Source organism: Amblyomma maculatum, chromosome 11 (assembly GCF_055883805.1).
Source record: "Amblyomma maculatum isolate TAMU_Amacu chromosome 11, ASM5588380v1, whole genome shotgun sequence".
In the NCBI taxonomy this organism is placed as follows: Eukaryota; Metazoa; Arthropoda; class Arachnida; order Ixodida; family Ixodidae; genus Amblyomma; species Amblyomma maculatum.
In genome coordinates, this window is record NC_139354.1 from 24,013,691 (window position 1) to 24,028,697 (window position 15,007).

At 48.6% G+C, this 15,007-nt stretch overlaps 1 protein-coding gene across 5 annotated transcripts in view; it reads left to right on the top strand.

Moving 5' to 3' along the window:
• inaE (inactivation no afterpotential E) overlaps positions 1-15,007 on the top strand; it is a 229,679-nt gene that overhangs the window by 109,372 nt on the left and 105,300 nt on the right. The window lies entirely within an intron of this gene.

Genomic DNA, 15,007 nt, shown 5'->3' on the forward strand with positions numbered 1-15,007 from the left:
ATCACCCAATTGATCTGACGGTACAGTAAATATTGTAGGCAAGTTAAACATGCTAGCTAAAGTGTCCTTCTTATAAGCAAAATACTACGCTTTTATGTGCTGTCTACTTTTTTTTTTTATAAAACCTGTTATTGGGCCGCAGTTTTAGTCTCTCGATTTTAACGCGGATGACATTTTGCTCTCGACGTTTTTTTCTTGTCAAACATGGCTCGTTTTCTACAGCTTTGCAGTGTATTCGGTCTGTTCTGTTCCTCAAGCCACCAAATAATTTATCTGAACCACGACAAATGTCGAACAAGTGCCGAACAAGTGCGAAGCAGGGTTGCGGGCTTCGAAAAAGATTCAAGAAATCAGCCAATAATGGGCCGTGTAAATTTCCAGCTACGTTCGCTAATCAGTGATCGCTATGACGTGCCTGTCAGAGGATGCGTTTAGATGGAGGTGAAATGGAGATTCGTTCGTGTGCTGTGCGATGCCAGTGAACGTTAAATACCCCCATGCGATCGAAATTACTCCGTAGCCCTCTCTTACGGCTCCTCTTTCTCTCTTTCTACTTTCACTCCCACCTTCCTTCCTTTTCTTATGGCGCGCCTCAGGTGTCCGCAGAATGTGTGACAGATACTGCGCCTTCGTTTGCCTATAAATCACTCATTATTATTATGCAAAAACCTTGCAACTTTCCTGTCTTGACTACAAAAGGCACTCGGTATTATTCATGAATTAACGACATAAATAATGCATGGGAACACAGGAGAGCTCAGGGAGAGTCCGTGGTCTGCACTCTAAGCCAGCGCCCTTCAAGTATTTCAAAAGCACCTTGATGGCTACTTCACTAAAGGAAATCAGCGCTGAGCTTTTAGTAGTTTGGCTTCCATCATTATCAGGCGGACTATACCAACCGCAGTGCGAAGGCCTTTCTCATTTTTCTATAATTAACCCGGTCCTGTTCTAGCTGCATCCACTTGACCCCTGCGAATTTCTTAATCTCGTCCACCCACCTAAATTTGTGCCGCCCCCTGCTACACTTTCCTTCCCTTGGAATCGAATTTGTTACCCTAAGCGACCATCGGATATGCTCTCTTCAAACTACATGCCCTGCCTATGCCCATTTCTTCTTCTTAAATTCGGCTAGAATTAGGGTAGTTTAATGGCCGCTGTGTGCGAGGATACTTGTTCGCAGTAAGATCGAGAGCAACATAGAAAGTGACATTGGCAGTATCCACTAAAGAACCAGCCAATAATAATAGTTTTTGATTTGTGAAGATTGATTGAATGTCCTTTATTGAATGGGAAGGCTCATGGCCATGGATGGGGATAAAGGGGAGTAGACATAATCTTCATTGTTTATTTAGGTCGTCACTCGAATCACATTGCTCTAACCAGGCCACTAAGCGAGCCATACTTGGCAAATATCATCTGTGTGTTTGCATCAGTTTCTAGAAGGGAACGGTAGTTCAGGCGGTAGGGTTCGATCTCGGGGCGTCCAGTAGAAAAAGCAGGGCATTCCCAAAGTAAATGAGATATGCCGCCGCAGGTTAGAGTCGTACAGTGGGGGCACGTAATCATTTTCTCTTTATACTGACGCCAGCGGGCCATAATATGTGGCGTGTAAGCCGCATGGGCGATGAGCTTATTCAAAAAGACTTCTTGACTTCGGGTGAGGTGGGTTCTTCTCGTAAAAGGTGGGTCTGGTGTGGCCACCTGCATGCGATGCTGACTGAGGCTACGAAGACTGGTCCGAGTATAGTGCATAAGGGCAAGAGAAGGGGTGAGTTGCCCGCCCAAGGTCGAATAAGGATGAAGCAAGGGGGGTGGGGAAGTAAATGTGGACATCCCACCTGCCAAGGCAGCCGCGGCGTGTGCCGCCGCATTGCCCCCTGATTCGTCCGAGTGACCTGGGGTCCAGTGAATAGCGACAGTTCTGGTCGCGAGTTGGTGGCGTTTAAGGAGGCGCTGTATAGCCGTAGCTGTTGCATCTTGTGAACCCGGAGTAGCGATTTCCTTGTAAGCTTCAAAGGAATCAGTAAGAATACGTAGTGACCCAGTTCCGGTGCAAGGCACTCCTGACAAGGCTCCCCAAATCGCGAGGAGTTCAGCGTGAAGAGGGGTACCCTGAGGTAGATGGCAGGCATAAGCGCCTGAAAGGGAAGGGTTGTCATCGCATACCCAGGCCATAGATGCGAATTCGCTTGTAATGGATGCGTCGGTGTATATGTCAGTCGTATCGGGGATTCGCTCTTGTCGGTGATGGGCAGCTAGGAGCTCCCGGGGAATGACAAAATCGCGGTTTATAGGTCGGCGATGGACGCGTGTGACTACTGGCATCTCCCAAGGGGGAAGTGATGCATATAGGGCTGGTGTTCTGTCGTTACGCTGTTCATCCCAGGCCAGCAGGCGACGCCCCTGGACAGTGTTCTCTAGACGTATTCGATGACGCGTCTGTGACTCGGTAACGATGGTAGTGAGCGGTGGAAGAGCGGCCAAACGCTCAAGTTCGGCTATAGGAGTGTGCTTAGGTAGACCGGTAATAGTGCGCAGTGTAGCGCGATGAAGGCGTTCGACCTTAGCGAAGTCAGTCTTCGACAGTTGGAGGACCGGTGTACCATAGAGGATTTTTCCGACCGCCGCTGCTCTGGCCATCGCACGGCAGGCATGCTGCCGCGCACCGCCATGCCGGTTGGACAGGCGACGAATAGTATGTAGCAGTGCTGGCCAAAGGCGTTGTAACTGACGAACCCATTTCTGGGGGCTGTTGCAGCTTGATATGGGCAGGCCAAGAATGCGGATTTGCCCATTTGAGGAGGTGATGGTGTTGCCTCCGATGTGAAGATGGATCTGCATACTGGGGTTGGTTTTATGTTTTCCGTCGATACTAATCAATTCTGTTTTATGTGGTGCGAGTTCGAGGCCAATTTTGGTTAGTGTATCTTCAAGACAAAGAAGGGCCGCCTGAAGTTCAGTCTCCATAGAATATTTGTCTACGTAATCCGCTGCCTCAGTCCAGACGGTAATATCATCGGCATATATAGCGAATCTTGCGCTTGTGCTGATTTCCAGATTCTCGGCGACGCGTGTCATGGCCAAGTTGAACAATATGGGTCCGAGAATGGAGCCCTGAGGTACACCCCTATCCAAGTAATAGGTTTTGGGCACCCATCCCGGAGCTTTGCCATGTAGCTGAATGGGTCTAGATGTCAAAAAATTGCGGATCCAGATTTGGGCACGATTACTAGGAAAGCGTTTGGCGAGTTCCTCCAGGATAACCTCATGGCGAACATTGTCAAAAGCTTTGTGTATATCGACAGCCAGGAGATAGTCAGGTAGCGTTTTACGATGAGCTCTATTCAGAACTCTTCGCAAAAGCCAAAGGCAGTCATGCGTTCCAAGGTTAGGGCGGAAGCCGGCTTGAGCTGGATGAAATCCAGGACTGACGTATTCAATGTAGTGACTAATCCGGGTATGCAGCAGGCGCTCGATGAGTTTACAGAGATGTGAAGTCAGTGCAATTGGACGCAAATTACTAGGAAGTCGAGGGTTTTTGCCAGGTTTAGGGATAGGAAGAATAAGAGAAAGCTTGAGGTTATCCGGTACCGTTCCGGTCTCCCAGTAAGAATTAATGATGTCGAGAAGGGCATCCTGGGCTGCCGAGTCGAGATTGCTAAGCTCCTGCCAACTAACTCGGTCGTGCCCGGGTGTGGCGCGAGCTCGGCCTCTTCCGAGGGCTGCTTGCAGTTCTCCCTTTGAGAATGGGCGATCCAGGTCTGGATCAGGGTTTCCGACTGGGAAAATGGAAACTGCTGGTGGAGGCATTAGGCTGGCGTGTGGGAAAAAGGTGCGTATAACTTCATCTTCAACATCAGCCGGGTTGCCATTGAGAAGGAGATCAGCGAGAGGTGGTGCCCCGCGTGCCTTGCCATTTAGGCCACGAAAGATGCGCCAAAGTTGTGATAGGCCCGGTACTTGTCCAAGACGGTCGCATGTAGAGTGCCAAGCCTCACTTTGCAGGTGAAGCTGGTATGCCCGGATAAGCTTGAATTGTCGTCGAAGAAGCACGAGATCTTTGTGACGTTTTCCGCGTGTCCGAAAACGTTGCGTGAGGTGATCTGCGCGACGCCAAAGGTTAGCCAGGTGAGCATCCATGCCAACTGTGGAATCGTCACAGGGGATATATTCGAGAGCTTTAGTGCGGGCATCTCGGAGTACAGACAGAAAGGAGTCAATATCCGAGAAGGGGGTCGTAGTATTAGCACGAAACTTGTCCCAGTTGAAAAACGAACGTGTTGTCCGAACGCGAAGACATTTACGATTGAGAGTGAGCAAGATGGGCAAGTGATCACTACCCCAAGAATTAGAAAGGACTTCCCAGCGCCGAATAAGACGCGGTGATGAGAATGTAAGGTCCAGTGTAGTGTCTGCTTGAGAGGGATGGAGACCGATACGGGTCGGCACGTTAGGTTCGTTGCACAGGGTAAGAAGAGTTTGATCAAGGGCGTCATATAGGTGTTTACCACGTTGGTTAGGCTGAGATGAGCTCCAGGCTGCGTGATGTGCGTTGAAATCTCCGCCAATAAGAATAGGATAAGGGTGTGCTGCGTTTTCAAGGTCAGGGAGCCAGGAACAGGGTTCTGCCATGACGTTACCTGGCCGGAAATAGGCCGATGCTACGACGAAAGGTTTTTGGCCAGGGGAGAAGATTTTTACTGCAACAATCTCACGAGTGGAAGAGCAAAGGGATTGAAGCGAGAGCTGAGTGGAAGGACAATCGTTTCGGATTAAGACGGCCGCCTGTCCCTCTGAACGGCCGTTTTTATGTTGGATAGTAGGTGTCTGGTAAGTGCAGTAACCAGGAATTTTACAAGGACCGCGCGTTTCTTGAAGAAGTATGAAAAGAGGACGGCGCTGAGGCACAAATGTACGAAGGGTAGGACCGTTCTGATTGAAGCTTCTGCAGTTCCATTGAATCCCATGAGCCATAGTGCTCATGAAAGGGGCACAGATTTACGGCGCTTACTATCGTCTGTGAGTGTGGTACGTTGGAACTCCTCAAACATAGTCTGCAGATGGCTCTGCATGGAAGTGAGGGCAGCAGTAAGAGTTGCATTAACTTCCTTTCGCAGAGTTTCTTCCAGCTTCTGTGTCTCTTGGGCGCGTTCCTGTCGGATTAGCCCGAGCATGTGGGTATAGGCGGAATCAGACGCTGTGACCGGTTGCGGCCGGCGGGTAGGCGAACGGCTTTTGCGGCCCTTCTGTGAGCGGCTGCGTTGCGGAGTCTGGGAACGAGTTCGGGTGTCCATTGTTATCTTGTCCTTAGTTATCATCTCCCGGAGACGCTGATTTTCCTGGCGTAGTTCAGATATTTCTGCTCTGAGGCTCTCAATGACCTCGGCTAAACCTGGAGAAGAGGTCTTTTCAGCATATGATACATGTTTGGAGACAGTATGTGAGGATGTCACCTGATGCGTATTCGGTTCATCCGACTCCTTAGGTGCCGATTTGTCGACAGGCTTTGCATAAGCTCGAGCCGGGCACTGGGCACTCAGGGCGATATGCGTGGAAGCGCCGCAGGCTACGCAATGAGGAAACTGCTTGCAGCCGGGGTCCTCAGGGTGCGGGTTCTTACCGCAATCCCGACAAACGGCGGGAAACGAGCAGTATTTGGCTACATGGCCGATGCGGTGACAGTTATAACATGCGACTGGGCGCGGGCGGTATTCACGGATTCGTGTAATCTCGTAGTCGAATACTAGCCGAGAAGGTAATGCGTCTGATGCGAAGGTCAGAAGTAGCAAATTTGTCTTGCCGAGCATGCGTATGTCTGTGATTTCAGCTGTCTCGCAGCGCAGATGTGCCATGATATAGTCCATCGTGAGGCCTTCTCTAATTCTGATCACACCTCGCGTGCTGCCAACCGCAGGCTGCTTCAGTGGGGACGTGTCCACATCGAACGCTTGGACAGAATCCCGCGTTCGCGCGATTAAACGGGTCAATGTACACAGCTTCTTGAAATGCTCAGCGTCCCTGACAGTTATGCGGATGCAGTTAGCAGCAGAATCAAAGCGGAGAATGGCCATATCCGAAAAATACTGAGACGGAGCGCTTTGCTCTATTGCGTTGGTAATAGCCTGTTTCGGGATGTTTGTGACATGCACTTTGTTAAGTGGCCTGATCAGAACAGTGAAATGAGGACGACTCACCCGTTCTGTGTGCAGACGTTGCGGGGACACTTGACGCTTGCGATAGGTTGAAGTCATGCTGCATCCTGTAGTTGTCTTAACCTGAGCAGGAGGGCTTGCAGAGACAGTCACAGCTGCGGCATCCATTTCCTCGTGCACTGTCGGCAATAGCGGGTAATCAACGCTCCCTGTAGCTTGTGGCGTTTGTGGCGTCGGAGGCACCGTTCGGCTGGATGCGAAGTACGGCGCCGCGTCCATCTTTTCATGCCCCGCCGGTAAGAGCGGGTAATCACAACTTCTCGTAACTTGGCTTGACTGTGGGGTTGTAGTCGGTGTAACCTGTGGCGTTTGTGGTGTCGGAGTCAGGGTTTGGCTGGATACGTAGTATGGCGCAGCATCCATCTGCTCGTGACCCGCCGGTAATGGCGGATAATCGGAACGCCTTGTAACTTGGCTTGACTCTGGGGTCGTAGTCGGTGGTTGGCACGGAGTGAAGGTCGCCGGGCGTAAAATTTTGAAGGTCACATCTTCCGGATGCGCTGTGGCGGCAGCGCCGCCCGGCTGTGGCCCGGAAGCAGCCGTGGTCGTGGTGGGCCCTGAGGGCGTCGATTAGGCTTAGCCCGTCAGAAACGCTAGTCCTTGAAAGCTTCGAATTGAACAGCGAGCCGAAAGTAAAATTGTTGCAAACAGGTGCCGAACACCTTCACTGACCGTTTCGAGTGGGTTCAGGCCATATCGGGTCTAAAATCCACATACACAATTCGAAAAACACGGAGCCGAGGTGAACCGCGTCAGCTCGCTCTCAAGGCCGAGTCTCTTCTCCATTTGTGAAGAGACGTGAATTGTGCATTGTATAGCGACCACACCAAATGTGTTAGTTTATAAACTAGGAAAAATATCCTATCGATGAGAAAGATGATATAAACTTTCTGAATTTGCAATCATATTTAGCCTCGCGAGTTCCTACGGAATTTATCCCTGTCTAGGGTGTCCTGTCTGCCACTAAAAACACTTGAGGCAGAGACTGACCACTTGTTTTGGGTTTGTCTGCCGCTAAAGCCAACAAGAATTCGGCACCTGACAACAGCGGGTCTCCCACCAGACCACCCATCCCACTGCACTGCCTGCACGCACCGGTTTCCTCGACTTCATTCGATGGGCTGACATTTTCTCATTTATTTCACAACCCCCGTGTTATTTTTTTAACACCTTAATGCTCTGCTTTGCTTTGTGATGTTTAACGCCCAAAACTAACTCAGGCTATGAAAGACGCCGTAGTGGAGGACTCTGGATATTTCGACCGCCTGGGGTTCTTTAATGTGCATTGACATCGCACACCGCATGGGCGCCTTGCTTTTCGCCTCCAACGAGAAGCGGCCGCCGAGGCTGGGATTCGATCCCGCATCCTTGGGAACAGTAGGCGAGCGCCATAACCACTGCGCCGCCCTGGCGGGGCATAAGACAATAATGCCTTGAGGTAATAAACAACATTATTAAATAAACTACACGCACACGCACACGCACACGCACGCACGCACGCACACACACACACACACACACACACACACACACACACACACACACACACACACACACACACACACACACACACACACACACACACACACACACACACACACACACACACACACACACACACACACACACACACACACACACGCACGCACGCACACACACACACACACACACACACACACACACACACACACACACACACACACACACATACACATATATATATATATATATATATATATATATATATATATATATATATATATATATATATATATATATATATATATATGAAAAAGTATTCAATTACTTCGTCCGACGGCTAGCGCTCCCGGTACTTTGGACACAGTAGGGTAGAATTACCGGAGGTCACAGCTTCAGCGCGAGGGATGGACGCCGAAGACCAGCGATGGCGATATATATATATATATATATATATATATATATAGGAAAGTAGTAATACGCAGGCACCAAAACTGCGCCACTTTTTACATGAACTTCAACTGGGGTTAACAGAAACGATTGCAGGAGGCCTCAGGTAGGGCGTATTCGGCGTTGACGCTTTGCGGTTCTGGTAGATAAAACCATTTTAGAGAATATAAAAGAGACAGGCACAATTTTAGACTCTTGAGGGCTGCCTGAGAGCATTTTATCGCGGCCTTAGTCGTAGTGCTACTCACGCAGCTTTTCAGTGCGAAAGTAGTGAAAGTGCCTCCGGGGTCAACGGAATTTGCTGCTACTTTTCATCGAGTTCAGCTTCTTGCGGCATTGCTGAGGGGGGTGTTTTCGGCGGGCCCGAAACAAATAAATACACGACAGATGGTGCGCTGAAATACCCAGATAAAATAAATACAATTTTTAAAATGCGTCTACTTTTTATGTAGTCTCCTACTTTATATGTATTGTCCTATCGCCACTCTTTACTCGAAGTAAAGCCCTTGTGCGGCTCCAAACACCGATCCTCTCTTGCGAAGGAGGGCGCGTCGTTTTCCTTCTTTTGAATTTGTCTTCTTTTTGTTTTATTCCTGTTATTGATTCCCTGTGCCGCCCTTCCGGAAATGCCCTCTCTTTATCACTACGCTACCGAGAGGGAGCAAATGGGAAATGTGCCTGGCAGGCTTAAAGAGAGCACTGGAATAAAAAGCTAGAAAAGAGGAGGGCGCAAGCTGCACTCGTGCCCAAACCCAATTTTCTCTCTTCTGTCGTACATTTTTCTCTTGCCTCTCTCTCACTTCTTCCCTCGCTGACCAATTTACGCCTTCGGCAACGTTTTCTGCCGCCGCGGTTACGGACCGTTTCATTCTTCGATTCGGAATTTCTTTAATTCAGAAATGTATGCGCCGAATCCTACCACGCAGCCATACGGGGCCATTATATCCGCCGCCCATTGATTTCTTACTGCGTTTGCGTTTCAGGCGATAGCTGCAAACAATTCACTTTGTTTAAAACCTTCTTTCTTTTTTCGGTAATTTATTTCTATGACGTCGATATAAAGGCGTGCTCCTGGTTGACGGGCGCTTGATGTTCCCTTTCACTCTCTTCCTTCTTCAGCGTCTTTTTGACTTCTTTTTTGGTTTTCAACTTTTCTTCACATCGTCGACACAATACATTTCTTTTAGCCTTTTGTTCTGCTCACCCCTGCGGCTTCTCAACCGCTCACTATCAGGTCCCTCCCGCTGACCGGCTCCCCAGGAAGTCCCGCTCCAGCCTTCCCCAACCACTGCCATCTAACTGGCTCCCCGAACAGAGCGAGTCCTGGTTCTATGCGCGAACCCCGCTGTTGCCGCGTGCGCGGCCTGCGTGGAATGGCTTCTCGGCGGATGACGTCAGCGAGTCGCTAACGCACACAGCGCCATCTAGGGAGGGCGTCGTTTGCGTAGCAGCAGCTTGCACCTTCCGTTTAGAAGCCCTCCTGCGTGTGTTTGTGAAGCAGCGGGAGGTGGAGGAGCCTTTACTGGGGGCTCTTTTGATCGGGCTTCTCTGAAGCGTGGCTCACCTACGTGGCAGCATCCCGCGGGGAGAGGAAGCCAGCCAAACCCCTCTGTGGGATCGCAGTAGGAGTCATCGGGAAGGGAGAAGGGTATGCATGCGTGTGATGTCGTCATCTTGTCGGGGGCGGTGAAAATTCGTAAAAAAAAGGTTGGCGAAGGAGGCTGATTTAGTTGTGTTGACTTGAACTGCGCGTAGTCATCTCGTGGTATCACGCTGCAAACACGTGCTCTACAAGCTTGTGCATTTATTTGCAAAAGCGAAATGGGCCGAAAATTTCAAAGCCGTTGTAGTTCCCTCACAATGTTTTCGTCATCCACTGGTGTAAACACCCAGATTACTATGTTACTTTACTTATGTGCTAGCCTGGCTCAAAGAGTACGGTACTCATTTGAAGAGGAACGCTGCTAGCTGTTAGACTTTGACTTGGTTGTTCTCAGTGTGTCCTTTTACCTCTGACATATTGGCACGCACATTGATTAATGTGCAACTAACTTATTTTGATACATGTAGGTTTTTTTCATTTGCGACCTTGCTGTCTCAGTACATAGCTGCCTCGGCTTTGCGATAGAAAAAAAAAAAGGGCGCAAAAACAGCCCCCAAAACGCTAGGGATGAGACGAATAGACAACCCACTAATGACGTCTTCCTGTCATGCCTCGGTCTTTTTTAGCGCCATAAAGGATATTTTGCTGGCTTCCAGCTGGCTCGACTTTGTTTCGGTTGTTTCAGCCCAACCTTGCTGCTCAATACGTCCCTCACTCCCCAACTCTTTTCTTCCCAAGTTCTTTTTCTTTCCGCTTTCTCGGGGTCGGGATTGGTCTCGCCCAGATACTCTTAGCCGCACGTCGATGGGGCCTCTCAGTAACAGCTAACGTCCGGTGCCTAGCCGGGGCAGTTGGTCGCCCTAAATCACTGTCCCCGCTCGGTGTGCCAGGCGGCTGTTGCCACCTACATATCGTTACATCCCTCATAAATTACGCCTTCTGTATTGCTAAAGGGGGGCACTGCTCTGGACGCTATGTACACCTCTCGTCGTCGGCTTATCACGCGTCGACAACCCTCGAACTGTTTGTCAAGAAACAGCATTTTGCGTCTGACAGACCGCGGTCACTCGCCGACCAATCACGATTGGTGCAATACATTGTAATTTAAGAATAGCCTTCGTAACTGATATGACAGCAACTTTGCGCTCCGTGGCGCCATCTGGCGATGGCTCGGCTTTGTTCCTACTATGGAACACATTTTTCTCTTAGGTGCACCGATTATGACATTATGACGCCGATTATGGCTGTGTGTTTCTGCCCCTATCCACGAGAACGAAAGTTTTGCTTTTCTTTCTTAGTGCAATTCTGTTTCTTTCGAGTTCTGCCTTTTTGTAACAGCTTCCTAGCTGCGTTTTTCCCTTCAGTCCTCCATCTTTTGACATGCATTACAGGTTATCAGCCCTGACATCACTGGCGATAGTTATAACGGCGGATCGCGGGAACGGATCATAAACAAACCAGCAAAATAAGTCACCTGTCTTTTGTTTTCTGTACCGCCTGCTTCTCGCGTTTTATTTCACGTTTCTTCGTCCCGCGTGGCTTTCACGATTTTCTTGCGCGTTGCCATCATTCTCCGGCGCTCTTTTTTGCCCCGATCGAAGCATTTATTTCTTCCGTATAGAGGGCGCATGGGGTCCGGAACCTCCGACGGTGTTGTCTTTTCTTTCTCGCTCATACTTGTTTTCTTTGTGGTGCCTGTCTTCTGACCGGCTGCTAAGCCCCCTGTCAACCTGAAAATGGGTCCATATATATGGTTAGGTGGGAAGAGTCGTTACGAGCCTTCTCCTGACCGATAGCTAGGGCACAGCTGGAGCTGGTAAAAGAAACCCGTGGCCAAGGGAAGTGGCTGATGCAGACCGGATACTTGCAGACTTGAAGAGACCGAACCAGTGTCCCATAATAAGCACTAACGGCTACACACGTCGAGTGCTTTTTGGGGCACATCGTAGTCCTGAGTAGGATAAAAGCTGGATCATTATTTCATTCCTAATGAACGCTGGAATTGTCTCGTTAACTATACATTCCTAATATTTAAAGCCGCGAGAAACGCGGGACAAACACGGGGAATACGATGGGACGAAGCGCCACTTTCAACTAGTTTATTGAACACACGAAACATCCATATATAGGCTTTATCGTCATATGCGCAGACACGTCACCTAATATCAAATTTAACGTGATAACCCGCTCTAAAACAAACTTTCTTTCGCCGTGTACGGAGCAATGGATGTGTCAATTATGCACAAGCTGGCTTTCTTTCTGATATAACATGCTTCGATCAGTTCCCTAGCTGTCTTGTCTCTACTTTTACCGATAATGCTCACGTCAGATAAACATGGCTCACTATCAAAGGACGAGCACTCCGTATGTGCTTCGGCAAATGCGTGCCCTCATTCATTTGTTCCACATTTAGTCCATGCTCTCTCGTTCGCTCTTTGATACAGCGGCAGCATTGATAACTGTACGTTATCCTGCTTTCTCGATGAAATTATCCCAATATTTGATCATGCACAAAAATGTCTCACTCGCACTAAAGATTGCAATACGATGCCTCAAAGCCGTTCATCTTGCTTAATACAAAAAAAAAAAAAGATCAACATTCAACGTAGTCTTAAAGTAGCGGCATTGAACTTAGCCAAATTTTTTCTTAGAACCCTAACTTCATTCAGTCCACGCGCTGATATCTCTAGCTTAATATTAGTGCCACTTGTTTTCTGCGAGACTAGTATTTTGTTATATTACCCCGCCGGGGTGGTGCAGTGGTAGGGAGCTCGACTACTGTGCCCAAGGATGCGGGATCGAATCCCGGGCTCGCCGGCCGTTTTCCCACGGAGGTGAAAAGCTAGGCGCCTGTGTGCTGTGCGATGTCAGTGCACGTTAAAGAATCCCAGGTGGTTGAACTTTCCGGAGCCCTCCACTACGGCGTTTGTCTTAGCGTTAGTCACTTTGGGATAAAACAAACCATCTTTTGTTATATTTGTCATGACGCGCAGGACGCTATACCACATTATAAAGTGCGGCAGAAAAACCGATGGGATCCTGGCAATATGCTTCACATAGCCAACGCACTTTTAAATTCGTCATCTTCGCGGATGTGGAGTGCTTCGCTTCCTTCCACGTTGCCGCTTCACCGCTTGCTGATACAGCGAAGAGACGTCGCCTGTGGGCGCAGCGTGGTTTCCTCCGGGTGCCTCGCTATTCCGCTTCCTGAATCTTTCCCTGTCGCGCCCAGCGACGACACGTGGTTGTGCCAGTGCCCTCTGACTCCGGCTTCCTGTTCTTACGTCCACTGCGAACTCGGCTTTTGCAGTGTCCGCGTTGAATAAGCCGTCCCACAAAATAAATACTTCACACGAGGGACGTGCGTAAGCGAAGTTCGGAGGCTTGCGGGCTCAAAGGTGTTGTTGACATTGCGGAGGTACACAGTCTTGTAAGCCTCCGTATATTAAAATGTGTCGGGCGTCGAGTTCCGTGTTATTGTTTATCTCTTTCATTTTACATTCCTCGAATAGGCTTCGTGCTACAGCAGTCGGGGACACAATATCAAAGAAAGCAGCTCTGAGAAGACAAAAATTTTGCATATTGATAGCGGGTAAAATATTTTATATGAGTATAAAAAATGACTGCGGCTTAGCTCGGCTAAGCCTGGCTTATACAAGCGAAAGCTTTGTTATGCTTGGTTATGCTGTGCTGCTAAGTCAGGTTAAGGTCATATTATTCTGCACCTGCAGTTTACAGAGCGAAAGCTCGATTAAGCATTATCAGACGCGGTTTGCTGTGGTTTAACTCATCGATGGCTGTTTGGGAACGTCAAGGAAACGCAGCCGAAAGACTAGTTCCAGCGTGCGACTCCTCCATGGCGGTCTGCGAACGCCAAGAACACCGCAGCCACCCCTATAGTCGGATACAGGTCAAGAAAAAAGCGGCAAACTGCCCTCAAAGGACCCCCTCCAGCCAATGGCATTGCTCCAAATGTGTGACGTCGCGGCACACACGGGAAAAGAAAAAAAGTACGAAAAAATGTGCTCATGGTCTCGCGGACTTTTACCAAAATGGCCGCCTCCGGCTGTCGCGTCCGTCCGTCGGTGTCGCCAGCAATGTCACCTCGTAGGGCTCCATGGCGGAAAAGACATGCGGTTAAGCGCAGAGCAACAAAGCGATTTTGTGAAAACTCGACAGTGCTGAATTTCACCATGAGAATTCGGCCTTTTACCCTGTTGTAAGTTATTTATTTGTTTATAAATAAATAAATGAAATAAATAAATAAATGAGCAGCTATCAGAACAGAAAAAGCCCGGTATTAAATTTGCGTTTGAGTGTGTACATAACTACGTTTCTACGTAATTATAACTTTTGGATAGGATTCTAGTTGTTACTGATTTAGGCTGATTTCTGCATTGAAAAGTTCTTGGTGGGCGCAGAACGCATCGTAAACCGTTTCTAGCAGAAATAAACGACAATTTATCACGGCTTGAAATGGTTTTGAGAAAATTATTCCTTCAGAGTGCGCAACCTTTAAAGGAATAACCTTGTAAGGCACTGCACCATGCTCGCTTCCTTAGCGTAGGCGTAGAAGAACCGAGTTTTTGGGTACTTCGTCACGCAAAAAGGAATTTTTTTTAAGTCTTTTTCCCCGATAGGTGTACGCTCGGAGCTGTATTTAGACATCTAAGCCCTTGCGTGGTTTTTCGCCGAAGAAGCGTCAAAATATGGAAGCAAGGAAAATTAAAAATATATATATTCAGTGGGGAAATTTAATTTCGTGGCTGCAACTCGCTCATGCAAACAAGTCAACTTCGCTGAGTACGCTGTTTTGAAATCGAAGCAGCCGACCGTATGCTGCGTCATCAAAAGGTGACGGTTGGCGTTCATTGTTAAAAGCGGCTGCTAGAGCTCACCATAATATGCAAGTTCTTTCAGGCTGAAAACAAAAAACTTACTGAATTTTAACAGATTTATGGCGGCTAGAGACTTGATGACATATACTTGGGTGCTGAACACCGAGCACCAAACGGTTATGCATATAAAGGAAAATCTGTAACTTCGATCGCACATCCGCAACAGGATGCCAACATTTTCGAACTACGCGCGCGGATTTCCAAAATTAAGTGTGAGCCTAAACGTAGAATAATATTTAAAATAAGACTTTCGCCGAAGGCCACTGTTAAGAAATGATTTGCTAACTTTTAGCGCGCAGGCGTTTGACAGTTACTTTTGTGAAATATACTGAAGAATTGCAGAACACTTACTTGCACTTCCTTCT